This window comes from Pinus tabuliformis, chromosome 1_2 (genome assembly GCF_031772625.1).
Source record: "Pinus tabuliformis cultivar Carrire ecotype Pingquan chromosome 1_2, CPIR1, whole genome shotgun sequence".
In the NCBI taxonomy this organism is placed as follows: Eukaryota; Viridiplantae; Streptophyta; class Pinopsida; order Pinales; family Pinaceae; genus Pinus; species Pinus tabuliformis.
In genome coordinates, this window is record NC_142298.1 from 1,052,047,726 (window position 1) to 1,052,066,283 (window position 18,558).

At 36.1% G+C, this 18,558-nt stretch overlaps 1 long non-coding RNA gene and 1 pseudogene across 1 annotated transcript; both read right to left on the reverse strand.

The window, feature by feature from the left end:
* Window positions 1–732: 732 nt before the first annotated feature.
* Window positions 733–8,710, reverse strand: LOC149209744 (2-Cys peroxiredoxin BAS1, chloroplastic pseudogene; annotated as a pseudogene).
* Window positions 8,711–14,895: 6,185 nt separating this feature from the next.
* LOC149209745 (uncharacterized) lies at window positions 14,896–18,184 on the reverse strand. The gene is made up of 2 exons (XR_016252249.1): window positions 17,597–18,184; window positions 14,896–14,992 (listed from the first exon to the last, which is right to left on the reverse strand). It is a non-coding gene; the product is annotated as an uncharacterized LOC149209745 (long non-coding RNA).
* Window positions 18,185–18,558: the final 374 nt, after the last annotated feature.

An 18,558-nucleotide genomic window follows, 5' to 3' on the forward strand; every position in this document is an offset into this window, starting at 1 on the left:
GTCTTTATTAAATAGTGAATTACATCAACCTTCACCTTCACAACATCATGAATGAAATTTCGCAAACAATGAGAATGCTACACTCCCACAACCCCTTGAAGCAACTTGTCTTCAAAAATAAATGTACACTTATTCAAACTACTACAACTAAAGATTTCTTCAAAATACAACAAAAAATCTTCACTTATCACTCCAAAGATTTTTAAGTCACACCTTATTGCTCCAAAATTCAAAATACTTTCACCTTATCGCTCCAAAATAAAAATATTACAAATTAAAAGCATACCTTATCCAACAATGTTTAAAAGGATTTGTAAAAAAGAAATGAATGCAAACTAAAGCCAAGCAACTCGTCTTGTACAGAAAACTATAGCCACATGTGAAATCGCAATTGCTTGCATCGATTCTATGGAATTCCCGTTTAATTCACCTTTGCACGGTCGAATGCTGTGAGCCAACCAATATTTTGCTGATTTGTATATAGTTAATCATTTGAACTGCTAAAAATGGCGCGGACAGCGTGCAAATGCCAACTTCAGTTAATAACCAACCACACTTGAAAAACGTTGATCTTCGCAGTCATGCCTTTAATGTAGGAGACATCAAAATAACTACATATCAAGAAAATAATAAAAATTGAATGCCTTATTCTTTAATATCCCGAATAAACCTTCACTTGGACCACAATGCAGTGCTATGGACCAACACTATATTTAATTTTCATCCTAATTTTCAGATAGCTTCAAAGTATTCTTTACTCAATTTGGGATCTGGCTTCATTGATTTGTCTTCTAGCTTCCACCCAGCTGGGCAAACTTCATTGGGATTGTCCTGAACATATTGAAGAGCTTGTAATGTATGCAACATCCACACTACGACCAATGGCTAGATTGTTGATTGTGGAGTGTTGAATCATCACACCCTCCTTGTCAATAATAAAGAGTCCATGTAATGTTATTCCGTGATCTGTAATCAAAACATTGTAGGCTTTTGCAATACCCTTCGTAACATCAGATATAAGAGGATATTTCAAATCACCAAGACCGCATGCTTTCCTATCAGTTTGAACCCAAGCAAGGTGAGAAAACACACTATCAATAGAAACACCAAGAATTTCAGTGTTCAACTTCTCAAACTCTGAATATCTGTCACCGAAAGTAGTGATTTCTATGGGGTAGACAAAAGTGAAGTCCAAAGGATAGAAAAATAGAATAACATATTTTTTCCCATTGTATTAAGATAGCTTGACCTTGATGAACTCTTGATAAAAAATAGCCTCTGCTTCAAAATCAGGAGCCTTGTTTCCAACCAATGGAAGTTCACCAGCATTGACAACCAGCCTCCTCCATACAACACATAATACGCTGCATACTGCAAAGTCAGTGTGAAGATCGTGAAGACGTCAAACATGTCAAATAGAATAATTTTCTCTGCGGGAAATGGCTTGAAACTGGTTCTTTGTCGAAGTAGGCCCATGAAACCACAACTACACAATGATGGCTTCACCAAGGGTGCTTCACAGTGCTCAGGTTGTGGTGACTTTCCAGCTCGATCTCCATAATCAGTGCCTTCACAACAGCCTTGACCCTTTCTATTCACCAATAGACCCCAGGGAGTTTACACACCCCCCCTGCCACTCGAGGGATGCAGGTCGTGCATTTGGCTATCGGTGTGGGCATTCAGCGGCCAGTTTCTATAGAGAATGTTGCGGCTTCTCAAGAGAAAAATGAGCCACCACCTGCCATTTAAATTCCACGCAATCTGCGCACTGCCCCGATCAAGAACCCTGCAGGAAAATGGAGATCGATCCTACTTGGAGGTCCTGAAGCTGAGTACTATCCAAGTCGATTTGAAAAAAAAATGGAAAATGGGTAGACTTGATAAGTGCAGAGACCAGATTTGCTTTCCCTTTTATGTGATGTTGTTGTTGTTTCAATCAATCAATCAATCCATGGCATCCATCCCTGCATCTTCACACATTCATGGGCTGACTTCAAACAGAGCAAGGATCTTAAGGAAACTGATGGAACCAAGAGACAAAGGTGAACTGGTATCAGAGCCAGATATTGGCTTCAAAGGGATTCTTTGATGCCAGGGGTTTATAGTGCCTGATGAGATCAATGCAGTTTTTTTACAGATCTGGGTCTGGAAAATAATGGTGGAACAATCGTACGTGAAAGAACCTCGAGGAGAATGTGCGGAAGATAGAGCCGTAACTGCCAGGGATCGCAGTTCATTTGTGATATTTATTGGTTTGGAGCATGATGATGAATTGTTTGGGATTCATGCGGCTATTTAAAGAAGGTTGAGAGATACCTTTGCTCAGCAGAAGAAAATTGTTCATGAGGCTTCGAAAATTGTTCATTTTCTGCTACGTGAGGCCGCCGGTGCTGGAATCTACGAGGTTCTCGTCGGGCTCACAGTTGGAGCAGTTTGATAGAATTTTTTGAGCAAATCAAATTGAGAGAGGATGGATCAGAATCGCAACAACAATAAACCAAAAAAAAATTAGTGAAGTCAAAATTATTGCATGTAAATGGGAATACTACTGTAAGACCTGGTAAGGCATGTGTACCCCTTGGTGATCACCGGTAAAGTCTGGGTTAGACCGAGGTGATAGGGGGGATGTCGGGTTAACGATACCCTGGGGAAAAACTCTCAGGGGGGTAAGAGCTAGAGTGAGCAGGATTGTCTCACTTAGCATGTTTGGCTGGAGTTAGTCAAGGAACCCCAAGTCAAGTTTAAGGGGGGAATTGTTAGGTAAACTTAACTCGGGATAGAGTCAAAGTTGACGAGGTTAAATAGTGATGGTTTTGGGGCACATGGTATTGTGCACCCATAGTATTCTGCCCGTGGTATTATATGTAATGGAGCTTATAAAAGCTTGGAAGGACTTCATTGTAATGCAAGACCTGGAGGTGAGCGGTGAAGGCTCACTTGGTCAGATTGGCCAGGGTTTTGGCCAAGGATAATGAAATTTCATTATGGTTGGGTTTTTCCCCAGATTTGGGGTTTTCCCGGATAAACATGTGTGTTTATGTGATTATGGTTGTTGCTGGTTATTTTTATATTTATCCCTTGACGAGTAATGGCGGGATACATAGTAAAGCCTAGAGGGTAGAGATGGAAAAGTCCTCATGGTTTAGATGGAGAGATCCGGAGGCATCCATGCTTGTTTAGGCCTAGTGATACCTTGACTGGTATATGGTGGGATTGTAGTAAATCCTGAAATGTATGTTTATTTTTTGGACCTAGGAATCCCTTGGTAGGATACACGATAAATCCTGAGGAAGCCTTGGTGGGTTTTGTTGTGAGTCCCACATTCATGCTTAGAATATGGCACGAGGGTGATTGGCTGAAAGAAATATTTGGTTCATCGTAATCTATGGTCGGGTGGTAATAATAGGTGAGAATAATCTACCTATTTACCTGTCCAAACTTCTTCACAAATACCATCGTTTAGGACTGTAGAAGATGAGTGATTGATGAGGTAACAAGTTGTCCTTACTTCTGCCCAAAAATGATTTTCCAATTTGGAATTTGACAACATACTCCTCACCTTCTCCATAATAGTGTGATTCATCCTTTCTGCAATACCACTTTGTTGTGGAGTACCAGGCACAATCTTCTCATGTTTAATTGCAAACCTATTACAATAATTCTTGAATGCATTATAGCAATACTCCCCACCATTATCGGTTCTCAAACGTTTGAGAAATTTATTAGTCTCCCTTTTAACAACAACATGAAATTTCTAAAATATCTCAAATACATCACCTTTAATTTTCATAGGGTAGGCCCAAACCTTCTTAGATTCATCATTTATGAATGTAACAAAATATGAGGCTCCTCCTAAAGACTTAAGATTCAACGGCCCAAACACATCAGAGTGTACTAATTCTAACAAATTTATTTTCCTTTCATGACCACCTCTCATAAAAGAAGCCCTTCTTTTCCTACCGCAAATACAATGTTCACAAAGATCAAGTTCATAGGATTTCAAACCTATAACTATATTTTTACCAACAAGAAATTTTAGGCCCTTTTCACTCATGTGGCCCAAGTGCTTATGCCATAACTCCACCGAGTTTTCTTCTTTTGCAACAATAACTACATCCGATATCTCTATTGTTTCCCTCATTGCATACAAGGTTCTTGTCTTGGATCCTTTAGCCAACACCAATTACCCTTTAGTAATTTTCTAGCTACCTTTCCCGAAGGTTGTGAAGTAGCCTACATCATCCAATCGTCCCATAGAAAACAAACTCATACACATCTCTGAGGACATGCCTAACCTATTTCATCAAGATACCTTCTCCATCATTTGACTTGATTCAGACATATCCCACTCCAACAATATTACAAAAATTATTATTTCCTAAATGTACTCTACCATGATCAACTTCTTCGTATGTAACAAAATTATTTTTACAAGGGGTCACATGGTTAGATGCTCCAGAGTCAAGTACCCAATCAATGCTACTGCTAGAAATATATAAACAAACTTCTTCTACTGAAACAATAAACTTCTTCTTCTTCTTCTTCTCACCTTCCTTTGTATTGCTTGATTTTTTATTTGTGTTGATTGATTTATGTTCCTTATGCTCCTTTTGTTCCTTCTTCCAAAACCAACAATCCTTTTTCTTGTGTCCCACTCTTCCACAGTGAAAACAAGTGAGTCTTCTTGTTCTTGATTTCGATCTACCTCTTGATTTTGAATGCTCGTCTACCACGTTCAATTTTCCTTCCATGATCAGCTAATACGAGAGCTTCTTCTCCCTAGTTTTCCGCAATTGATTTGTGACACAACTTCTCATTCATTAAACTACCACTGATGTCATGAAACTTCAGCACACTTCAGGGTCCCTTCAGGGTGTTGAAGTGTTGATAACTACTATTAAATTCTCCCTATCCGGCATAGAGCACAATAATAAGATGGCTCTAATCTCATCATCCAAAATAATTTTGAGAAAGGCAAGCTAACTTGTGATTATATTAAACATGTTCAAATTCTCCCCCACTAAAGCGCCTTCCTTCATCTTGAGATTGTACAACTTCTTCATTAAGAAGACTTTGTTCGATGTCATGTTCTTCTCATATAGATCATGCAACGTTTTCCATAATCTTTTTGTTGTCTTCTCTCCAGCGACGTTAAAATATACGTTCTTTGGAAAATACTGACAGATTGTGGCGATGGCTTTTCTGTCCAACTTATTCCATTATTCGTCCATCATGGATGAGGACTTCTTCGCTACTCCCTCAACAGACAAATATTGATCCTTTAAAATCAATATGTCCTCCATAATTGAACAATAAAATATTCCCCATAGAGAAAACAAGATTTAATATAAAAAAATTTACTCAGGCACAATGGGGTTTACTTGGAAAACCCCATTTTGGGAAAAAACCATCGGGAAAGGGTTTAGTAAATTTTTATTACCACCATGAAAACCTTCATACATTTCACTCACATCAGAAGTTTAATAAATTTTTATTATCACCATGAAAATCTTCATACATTTTACTCACACCCCTATATATACAAATATCTCATTACAATACCATAGGTACTAACATATAACAATATTGGTAATAGCATTGATTTGCATAAATTCTTAATTTTTGAAAACTAAAGAAAAAGTCACGAAAATCTCTTCAAACTTATTAATCATAAACACAAAATGTTAAAATAACTTACTTATTAAATATGTTTTTGAATTTTCTTAAAATTCAATTATTCAAAATTAATATAAATAGATAATAATTAGTTACATCATCATTATTATATATATAATAATAACATGGATACAAATTAAATTAACATTAATATATTATTTCAGGGTGTTGAATCCATATATACAATCAAAAAAACTAGTTTAAATAACACAATTCAAAATTTCACCTCAAAATTTTCGACCAGATTTTCGCACCAGAAAATCAAAAATCACACTAAAAACAACTCCTTATTATAATCTCTTGATATTTAATATATTCAAATCTTTTTATTTATATTTTATTGAGAATCTTTACAAAATAAATTGAGTAGAATATAAATTACATAACATGACTTTTAATCAATCAAATTATAAAACAACTCAACTCCACAATACCGAAATTAGCACAATACCCCAATACCGTAATTAACGCAAGAAAGTTTACAAAAGTACTAAAAGTCGTGAAATCTTTGTTAAGTTCGCCTCTCTTCTAAAATAATAAATTTCTTTCATGCAACGATATGGAATGAAAAGGTTTTCAAAATAAAAAACTTTTTATCAAATCATTATTATATTAATTTATTAACCGAGTTTGATTAAATTAAAGCAACTTCTATTATTAAATAAAGTACAATAATGAGTGATGAAAGATTACACTAGCATTTGCACCAGATGTTGCAAAGGAAATGTCGTAAGGCATAAAGTGCAGAAATCCATTATCCATGGAGTGTGTGCATTATTCAAGAAGGTGGATCTCTCTAAATTTGTTGCAAACATTTATGTTGTTGCATTGCTAATTTATTTAGAATCTACTACTACCTCCTCTTCTTGGAATATAACTGTAGATATGGGTCTCCTGATCTCTTGCAAACATTCTGGTCTGATGATTGTTATAGCTATGCATCCCATGAATACTATGGAGATTTTAACGCAAACCCCAAAGCATAATGAACAAAATTGATGCAACTATGAATTTTTCCAACCTTCAATCCTCCTCTGATTGTGACCTCTAAGCCACATTTCAAGTTTTCCAAAGAAAACCCCAAAGCATAATGAACAAAATTGACGCAGCTATGAATTTTTCCAACCTTTAGTCCTCATCTGATTTTGAACTTTGGCAAGAGACCTTTTAATATTAGGCTAAAAGATTATTTTGAATGTCTTACAAGTCACAAGTGGGACAGGGGACTAGTTCATTATGGTATATGGGATCCAGAGAATTATCAAAATGGATTTACAATGCGGAGAAAAGATTTGCAGGAAGCTTGATGTTTGAATTCAATGCCAAGGCCACATCATGTAAGAGTACGAAAGATATGTAATTGACAAGTTTAATATAATAGCCGATGAGGGGAGGTTCCCCTAGTTAACTTATGACACCAAATCAAGAGGTGAATTTAGACATTGTAATTCTACTTCCTTGAAAAGCTTGTATGGAGATGAGATTGATGCATGATTAGGTTATTTTTCCTTCTCAACTCTGTATGTGGAATTGGGTTTTCTAGCTTTGAATAATGAGGCAAGGGAAGTTTTCATGAATTGTAGATTGTAGGTTATTTTAGGAATAAAGACATTTCTGATTGAGAAATGACTGTGTTATGTTTGATTGAATTACACATCATTGAGACTTTACTAAAACATCCAATAATATTAACATTTATTAGAATTATGATGATTTGCCTTATTTTGGAGTGACTCCAAAATGCTACACCTGATCATTGTTCACAGTGTATTGGACCATAGTCTTTGATAAAATTGCTTTACAACTCATGCAGCTGCTACTGCCTCTTTAATTCTTTTCATTTGCAAATTGCACCATTTAAGCTCAGCCATATTCTGGTGATGGAACATATAAATTTTACTGTACAATCCTCCCTGCGACCATCTCTGAATCCTGCAGGCACTGAGCAAGGCTCCCCACACCCCACCATTTAAGCTTAGCCATATTCTAGTGATGGAACATATAAATTTTACTGTACAATCCTCCCTGCTACCATCTCTGAATCCTACAGGCACTGAGCAAGGCTCCCCACACCCGAAAATCAATTTTGAAGGGAATCTTTTTAATAACGGCATGTGCATCATCCAGTTGCCCTGCACGGACAAGAAGATCAACCATACAGGCATAATGATATAGCCCAGGTGTGATACAGTAAGAACAAATTGGCAATATCATTTCAGCTAAATTTGGTGAGCTCAGAGGTGTGTTTGCCTCTCAAGCCGAATTGTTCATGCTCTAGAATCTAAATTGGGCAAAATTTACTAATCCGATGTTATAAAGTTGATGATCGTTGAGAAAAGATCCATGAACATAAGAACAAACTTCATGATTTGATGGGACCAAAATCCACATAGTCCAAGTAACCTATCTGTCATTCAAAAAGGATTTTTATTCAGATAACTGAACATTGTCCAAGTAAACTTATCATTATCATTCAAGAAGTTTTTTTCAGAGAAGGGAAAGCACTGCAAAACAAGTAATTCGTTTTCAAGCCGTTATAAATATGTCTGTCCAAAACAGTTGGTTAATCGTGTTTTTCTTTTTAATTCTGATCACACAAACACAAACAAAGCATGCAAGAGCTTCTGCAGTGATATCCAAGATGTAGAAGAAGACCAGACATATTATAAACACTGCACATTTTTGAAATTTTAGCAAACAAGAAGAGTTATGAAGTTTTTCTTCATGACAGGATATATTATTTTGTACATAGAAGGTACATCAAAAGTTAATTCAACAGTGAAAATACAAATTTGACTATAAGAGTAGTTCTTCAGTCAAGTAGTGGAAATTGGCTAGCTTTGAGGCAAAAGCCCTGCAGACAATGTGTGCTAGGCATGCTTTTGAAACTTTTGAAAGCCAAGTTTTAACAAAAAAAGTAGATTTTCTTTCCAATGACAATAATCTGCACCATGCTTCTACACTACACACCCTTTTTTCCATCAACACCTTCGGCAAGATGAACTACTAAAGCATAGTAACTGCATGCTGCCATGTTTTCAGGTTTGACTATTTACATATATGTACACCCAATGTGGAATGGCATAATTTTATAGCACAAGGATTTTTGCTAACTAAACTGCAATAGAAAAACAAGAAAGTGCCTTCTCTCAAGAACACAGTCTCCTGTCAAGGGAAGTCACTTGGAAAGGGATCACTCACTTTTGCATATAGAAGGAAAAGCAAGAAAATAAAATGATGTACAAAAAATGGCCATAATTGATGGATAAAGTTTGCACAGTGCCTACGAGGCCCATCTCAAGGAGTATCAAGAATCAGATGATCCAATGGCAGCCATGTCATAAACTTGAAAGGGATCTGTTTCAACACCATAGTCCATCAAAGGTCTGTCTTCTAGTTGATCATCATGGTCATACCCAAAATCAGGAATCTCAATTTTTCCCTTCCTAATGTAATCCCATATAAATTCTAGACGATTTACATACTTCAGTTTCCAGTATAAACTACATAACACATCAAAAACTGCATGAGCACATCTGGAACAATTAGTTCTAATGAATTATTTGAATCAAAATGCAAAATCACCTTAATACTCACCCTGCAGTCAAGAAGAAACGGCCAAGGGTTGCAAAAAACAGTCTTGACTGAAACCCTAGATGTAGGGAATACACCACCTGAAGCCTTTCCTTAAAAGCCGGAGGAATTTATTCATAGATCAACCACAAAGTAGACACACCAGGGCAGTTTTCACTCCTTTGAACATAAGTATGAATGTAAACAAGACAGTAAGGCCCTTCAGGTATTTCATTTGAGATCTTATCGTAAACATATTTCTGTAGCCTACAAGAGGAGCTACAGACATAAATATAAACTTCATCTCTTAGTGGAAGGCGTGGATAATCTGAAAAGGGAGATATATGGTAGAGTCCAAATTTTTATTGCTGATTTATTTAACATGCTTCAAAAACAATACATAGTTCATATAAAAGGAAAACATCCCAATCTGAACTGAATTGAAATAGCAAACATGGAATGGCAACAGGTTCAATGGAGCAATCAGTTAATAGACAAAACTCAACCACTAACAATCCACTTTGGAAACAAACCACCTTAACGCAATAAACTAATTCGACTGAATTTTTAATGTGCCAACCAATTGGTAAAAAACATTGAGCTACAAGAGGTGCCATTACCAGACAGCTTAATAAACTTATCAAACAAAATAGTCCTTTTGTAGTATCGATTAATAACCATAAAAACTAAAACCTTAAAAGTCTACTCTGGAAATTTCAAGATGGCTCAGGGGTCACTACAATATAGTTGTATCCTTGTGGTAAAATGGAAAATTGAATTGTTCATCGATTTCAAGATGGCTCAAGGGTCACTACAATATAGTTGTATCCTCAGGGGAAAATGGAAAATGAAATTGTTCATCGATGGCATGGAATTGAAATAGTGTTGGCCTAGGTTGAAGATATGGCACAGTGCTTGGATATAGATACAAAGAAGAAAGAGGAAGAATATACTGCAAAAATGTTAAACAAGACCTTATATTATTATGCACGCAGAAAATAAAACCACAAGCATAACAATTCTGGGAGAATTTATGCAGTGGCAACTGCAATAGATGTATAGATGAAGATACAAAGGGAGAAAGAGGGGAAGAGGAAAAACCAAATTCTATGTATTAGAGATGGAAGAAAACTCTTAGCCCAACACCAATAATTTCTTCACTCTACAAGCAATACGAACTCTTAAATATATTCTTCTGTCCAATATGATGTCTTAAATATATCCTACTGTCTGAAGCATACTTTTCATAATATGATCTTACCCTATGCCTTTCATGGCTTTCCTCTAGTTTAGTGTGGGAAAACCCTTTGATCAAATCTTCTTTTATCTTCAATAATTCAGTAGAGAGAAATAGTACATAAATCTGATTTACATCAGCAGCAGCAAACCCTAGATCTGCCAAACTAGGGCAAACAATATCTTGCAAACCGACCGTCGGATCGGCTTGATTCCTTCACCAAAAAATGCGACCTTCAGAGGAGATCCAGATTCACCTACAACGCAGTTTTGAGAGGCAGACTAATCGTCAACACTAGTCAAACTTTGGTTCTGCAGTTGCAGCCCTAAATTCTGCACCTTCCTTCCACACGTGTGAGAGAAGAGTCTCTTTCTGCACAGGAGAGAAAAGCCTCTTTTCTACGGAGGAGAGAGAGAGAGATGTGATGAGTTGAGTGAGTCCAAATGAAGAAAAGACCTCCTATATTTATACACAACTGTTGATGATTGAATAGATGCGACTATTGAGCTTCTGAGCCTACATGAGTTGTAGGTCGACTTGATAATTATTCCATAATCAAAATAAATTCATATCTCCATAAATACTTATCGGAATCAGATGATCTTTAGATCAATCCTACACCTCTCGATGAGAGGAATCTAATAAAAATATTATCAGCCATGAATAAGATGACCCACATGGAATTTGGCCCTAGTTGCCAATTTTAACAACATTCGACCAACAATTCAAGTGTTGGACATTTCATTTTTCCAGACATTTTGGTTGTAGAGAACAACTCCTCACCTTTCCATGTTCTAGTTTTCAGACCACTACTTCCACCACAAGTGAAGGAACTCATGGCAACTTGTCACCTAGGACTCATGGTGAAGCCAACTTCTTGGGTAATCCATGCTTTATTCAATTATGTTTGATCTAAACTTTTTGAAAGTATTGGAAACCATTGAATAATTTTTTATGTAGTGGGATGGTGGTTTAGAGTGCACTTGTTTTGAATTTATTTCTATTAAAGTGCACACACTAATTTCTTACATGACATTTAATTTTTTTATTGCTATTATCTTTAGATATCTAATCCCAACCATTCCAAATTTATTTGCTATTATCATCGACAAATCAAAAATGAAATTTCATTGTGTGCTAATCAAATTGAAGTTTTATACAGGAACAATTAGTTGATAGGGACACCCCCACGAGGCTCAAAAACAACATTTTAAATGGAGAGAGATTCAACCATGAAAAGAACATAGTGAACTTAGAAAAATACAAAAAGCACTACTACAAAGGAAAAAGGATAAATACCAGTTACACATACAAAGTTTTAGGTCTTCTCAACTTTTCCTCACTTCTAGCAATTGGGTTTACTAATTTGAGGGAAAGTATTTCTTGTAATAGGCACGTTGGATCAACAATTGAGGTGTTGGGCGTTTCATTTTTCTAGACATTTTTGTATAGCAAACTCCTCACCTTTCCGTGTTCTAGTTTTCCGACCACTCCTCACCTTTCCATGTTGTTGTTTTCCAACCACCACGTCCACTGCATGTGAAGGAACTCATGGCAACTTGTCACCTAGGACTCATTATGGTGCAGTCAACTTCTTGATTAATCCATGATTTAATTAAATTATGTTTTTGGTATGGTAATTTAGAGTGCACTTGTTTTGAATTTACTTTTGTTAAGGTGTGTACACTTATTTCTTACATGATATTTAATTATTTTATTGCTATTATCTTTAGATATTTAATTAGTTTGTATTGCGGGCTAATGAAATTGAAGTTTTATGTAGGAACATTTAGTTGATTGAGGCACCCCCATGAGACTGGAAAACAAAATTCTAAATGGAGAGACTTTCAACCATGACAAGGTTGACTATCGGAAAGTGTCATGCAAGTTTGTGGAAAACAATATTCTAATTGAAAATACTTTCAACCATGACAGGGTTGATTGTCTAAAAGTGTCATGCAGGTTTGTGGAAAACAACATTCTAAATGGAGAGACTTTCAACCATGACATGGTTGACTGTCTAAAAGCATCATGCAGATTTGCGTGATAACATGTATTAGAATGGATATTCTCACAATTATACCTATTGACATTGAATTTGTGGTTTTTACTGTATAAAATATTTTTGAGCCAACACATTAAAACTTATTAATGTTCAACAAATAACCACAAAAACATAAAACATATCAAGTTAAGATAAGATAAACATATTAATGTTCAAGAAATGCTCACAAAACAGTACAATGCAGTAGTGAGAAAACAACCAGTAAGAATATGCCAAAAAGCATGCATATCAAGGCAGATACCTAATGACAAAAAGCTAGAAACTATAAACGAACTATCAGAGCTAAGGTAAACTATTAAAAAAAATACATGAACTATCATCACACTGACAACAGTTTGAATAGATTTAACAAGTGGACAGTCTTTTAGGTTGATTGTCTAAAAGTGTCATGTAGATTTGTGGAAAACAACATTCTAAATGGAGAGACTTTCAACCATGACATGGTTGACTGTCTAAAAGCATCATGCAGATTTGCGTGATAACATGTATTAGAATGGATATTCTCACAATTATACCTATTGACATTGAATATGTGGTTTTTACTGTATAAAATATTTTTGAGCCAACACATTAAACTTATTAATGTTCAACAAATAACCACAAAAACATAAAACATATCAAGTTAAGATAAGATAAACATATTAATGTTCAAGAAATGCTCACAAAACAGTATAATGCAGTAGTAAGAAAACAACCAGTAAGAAGATGCCAAAAACCATGCATATCAAGGCAGATACCTAATGACAAAAAGCAAGAAACTATAAACGAACTATCAGAGCTAAGGTAAACTATTAAAAAAAATACATAAACTATCATCACACTGACAACAGTTTGAATAGATTTAATAGGTGGACAGTCTTTCAGACTCAAGTCATCAATGATGTTCCTTCCTGTTAATGATGTTCCTTTCTCCAACTCCCTAGAATCATCCAATTTGTTAAGAATATAGTGTTATTTAATTTTCGTGCTTTGAATCAAATGACATGCAAAATACACATGAATGTTCTAGAGAATGGCTTTGACACTTCCTTTCAAGAAAGAGGAAAAGAGCTCACAAGCATGTAAATGCATTACGACACATCACAAGTTCAGATCGCCAGTTAATGTAGTTCATGGGAAGCAAAAATAAGAATCCCAAGCACCAGAAATACATAGCTTAATACAAAGGGCATGCAAATCCCATCATATCATGTGAAATACTAATGATAATGATGAATATAAGAAGTTACAAATAGTACAACGTACTACTTATCTACAAATAACAAAAATAAGAATCCTAGGCACGAGAAATACATAGCTTAATACAAAGGGCATGCAAATCCCATCTTACACATGTCCATGTCATGTGAAATACTAATGATAATGATGAATATAATAAGTTACAAATAGTACAACGTACTATTTATCTACTACAGAGATGAATGCCCTAATCCATATGATAGTTATATGTTGCCCTAATCCCTGGTGTATCATCTTTAACATACAATTATCACATGCAAATTAGGCTAAAGGCTTATCTGAACAGATAATAAACAAAAATTGCATAATATTTCACAGTATTTCACTGGGATAATAAACAAATATTTCATATCCATGTGGAATTAATTAAGTAAAAGATTTATATACACTTTCAAATAATAGGGAACATTTTGAATACACAAATATGCAATTATACAATGATGAATCTAATGTGGAAAGTTATATGTTCATTTCTGAAAGAGAAGGTGAACACGGACAAGAAACAAAGATGGAATGTTGCTTATAATTCCCAAGTATTAGAAAATAGTTACTGCTCTTATCGTATTAATGTACCTGCAATCCAGGTTGTTTATGTGAAAAATACAATATGACTCATAGAGGGAAATGAATATGTAACTATCTACATAATACTGAAAACACATCTATTCATCTGCACAACACCCTGTATAGACATTTTTAATCTTCTGGTGACCTAATTTACAGACCCCATCAATGAAATACAATAATACTATTCATGCTTTCTAGATGAGGAATCAATCTCATCTAAACAAAAGGCAGAATGCATAATACTAGCATATTTTTCCAGATGAAGATCGATCTCATCTAAACAAATAGACAGGAAAGAATGGCACTTGTCTTGGTCTGATAGTATGAACAAATATATGTGTGTATCAAAAGAAAGGTCTCATACATTCATTGATTTGTCCTGCTTGGGGGAATGAGGAGGTGAAGGACCTGAAGGTGAAACACCTGGAGGAGGTATTGGTACTCCAAATACTTGTGGTTGTGTTCGTATATCTTGACAACCCCTCGCTCCGCCAAGAAAGTAACAGCACACACAAATGGCAATAACAAGAATGACAAATGGGATGGAGATCACCAAAGTGAAAGCCATAAAGAAGATGCAGCTGAGAAAAACTTGAATATATAATTGTATCTCGTTTACGAGTGTTCTCCCTTCCCTACACAATCCAACAAGATTAATAAGACCTTACTGCAAAAAACTGCTAGCATATTTATCCCAATCAATGAACATAAAACATGATCCTCTCCAATCAGCCAATAATCTTGTGAAAAGATTATTCCCATGAACAACCATATTCCCTAGAAAGGCAAGAAACTATTCAAATGAAAACCCAATAATCTTGCACACATACAATTTCTTCCTTCCATAAGACTCTACATTTTTCCTTTTTTTCGCTTCATATTTTTAAACATGATCTATTCCATTCAGTGAATAAAAAAATTCCTGCAAGAACCTTACATCATACAATTCCTTTATTCATGTTTTTATGAGGCAAAGGAGGTCCAGATTAAGATACAAGGCCATTTTACAGCTATTTCTTGTCACAACTCTACTGAAGGGCAGTCGTGAGCATTTCAAATCTGTCTAGAGTGCCTAACCAGATATCGACTCCCCACTTCCTGTGGTGACAGAGATTACCAGAATGCCTGAAGATTTACCCAAATAAGGGGTAACTAAGATTCATGAATTCTCCATTCTAGAATCCATAGTTATTCAACAACAGCTCATTAGATTCACTTAAGAAATGGCTGTGAAAAGCTAGATGTATGAATAGAATAAGGTAAGGGGAATGCTATTTTCATGTAATTATGGCAGCTTGTAGTCTTTGAATGGATGACAACTGAATCCCCTTCAGCAATATAACTATCAGATCCCCCTTCCTCTCCCCCTCCCCCCTAGAAAAAGGAGTGTAAGAGTTGGACTTGGACTTCGTGGAAACTCAAAAGTTTAGCAAATATTTGGCAACAGGTCAACAGAGGCTTGCCTAGAGCGTAAGAGTTGGACTTGGACTTGGTGAAAACTCAGAAAAAGTTGAACAAAAACTCAGCAACATAGGTCAACAGAGGCTTGCCTGGTTGGTAAAAGTAAGGTGCCGTTATGCCCCACCATGTTTCAAGTGTCCATGGCAACGTCTTTCCTCCTTGGGTACCTTGTATTTGTGTTTGAGGTTGGATTTAGGTGCAAGTCTTGGGCAACTTTTGTGGAATACGTAACCCCTCACGAGTCACTGGAAGCTTCTTAGATAACAAAATCCCAATTCAAATGTTACAAGCTAGCTACAACAATTGCAATACTCCTAGATTCAGAAGGGAAAACTTGCTGCACTGGGATAGAAGGAAACTGCTCACACATAACAATCAAAACGAAGAAACCTCTGCAAAAGAAATCACTTGAATGGAGAGCTTTTATTTTGGCATTTGTATTTAACGCGATGACTGTTTCCATTGCCTTGTGGGTTGAATAACCAACAAGTTAATTGTGGTCAAGGTCTGACCTGAATTTTTTTGTCGGTCCGTCTTGGTGTTGGTTAGTATGACTGGCTAAAACTCGAAACTTTGACCCCAGGGGTTGGATACATTTGAAAAGAACTCAGATCATTAGAATTTTCAAAAAAAAGAACAGATCAATGCCACACTTTACTTTGCCTGGAAAAAACTCACCAGAAAAACCACAGCACAGCATGAGCAGATTAACTCAAGAGTACTCAAACGACCTGGGCGTTTTTTCCCCAATTTACCCTGAGCAATTCAAACAGGGCTTTTAAAGAATAAATAAATACTATGATATATTTAATGAACAATAAATAAAATACTATGATATATTTAGTGAACACCCTCTCCGACAACGAACCCTGCAAAAGAAAATCCAGCAACAATCTTATATCCATGCAATTCCCTCCTCAAGGGAGCATACTTTTGTCCTTTGCTTTTATTCTTAGATTTTATTTAATAAACACAACCCTCCCTAATCAGGAAATCAGCATTTCAAAAAAACCCAACAACAATACTAAATTCACATAATTCCTTTCCCTAACAAACCAAAATGTCTTCTTTTGTTGATGAACAAGGAACAATCATCCTTAGAAAACCCATAACTGCCCCCAACAAGAGAATTACTGTTAGAAATACAAACTATTCACTGATCTCATCCAATCAATATACCGCTCTGATCGCATCCTTTTCCAAGCCATAAAACCTTGATTTCTTTTCATCAAGAAGCACATAAATTATGCACATCAATAAAAACATGGCACTATTCAACAACAAATTCCTAATATTCCTTAAAATTTTGTTCATACAGACTGAAAAATACACAGCTGATCCTTTCCCTAACAAACCAAAATGTCTTCTTCTGTTGATGAACAAGGAACAATCATCCTCAGAAAACCCATAACTGCCCCCAACAAGAGAATTACTGTTAGAAATACAAACTATTCACTGATCTCATCCAATCAATATACCGCTCTGATCGCATCCTTTTCCAAGCCATAAAACCTTGATTTCTTTTAATCAAGAAGCACATAAATTATGCACATCAATAAAAACATGGCACTATTGAACAACAAATTCCTACTATTCCTTAAAATTTCGTTCATACAGACTGAAAAATACACAGCTGACATGAAAAACATCAAAACCCTCACATTCCATTCCCCTGATCCGAAGCAACAGTTGCATTGAATCTCTCTCTCACACATATGTTATATATTCAGAAAAACACCGATATTTCATTTGAAAAAAGACGAAGCCTTTCAACTTACCTCTATAGCCCAGTCGCTGTTTCAGATGTCACAAAGATTATCTGTTTCAAACGGGCTTTAAGTATTATTTATGCTGAAACAGAGCCCTCTGCTATAGAAGATAGCCGATGAAATGGGGAAGGAAAGTCGTTGGGGATCAAAATCAAGCAGCTTTATAAGTACAATTGGGAATTAGGGCAACATGTTTTGGGTACAACAAAGGATGGATTATGTATTGATTAGCAGGTGATGGATTAATGTAAGGCCCTGGAAGATTTCAATTTCTTCCCCCGCACTTCTAAAACCCTAAGGTTCTTCATAGGTATCCAAGAAGGCAGAGAAAACCAGGGGCATTTATTCCAGCGAAGCCATATAAGGTTTGGTAATCGCACCCTCCTCAAAAATCGCTCCACCAGATCACCTTTACTATCAAGAAGTTGCAACTTCTTCGTAGCTGTATTGTGGCAAAGCTTCTTCACGCAGTGCTGAAGCAGCTGGTGACTCCAGCTTTTGTAGCATGATATTTGAGAGCTCTTGTCATCGCTATCTGGGTTATGAACACCAGCCGCCCTAATTCCACGCACTTCCGTGGTTGCCTGTTTATTGGTGAAATACCTGTTTATTGGTGAAATACAAGGATAAGAAAATTTAGAGACATTTATATCAAACAATTTATAAAGATTTGATTGATGTGGGCACTTACGTATGAGAAATGCTCCAATAGATCATTAATGTTCTCTGTCCAACGCCAAATACGACGGGCCAATCCTGAAGCCTCCGCAATTTCTCTTCCCATATCTCTAAGCTAGCCAAGGTTTTCTTAACATCCGGCCCTCTGTGATTGATAAATACATCACAATAGAAGTTGCGATTGCTGTGGGAATTACATGAGGTGAAGGCTGTCGTTGCAGCCGCGGAGGACGAGGCGTCAATCGCTGAAACTGCAGGATGAAGATTGTGAGAACGAGGAGGCGAACTTTCAA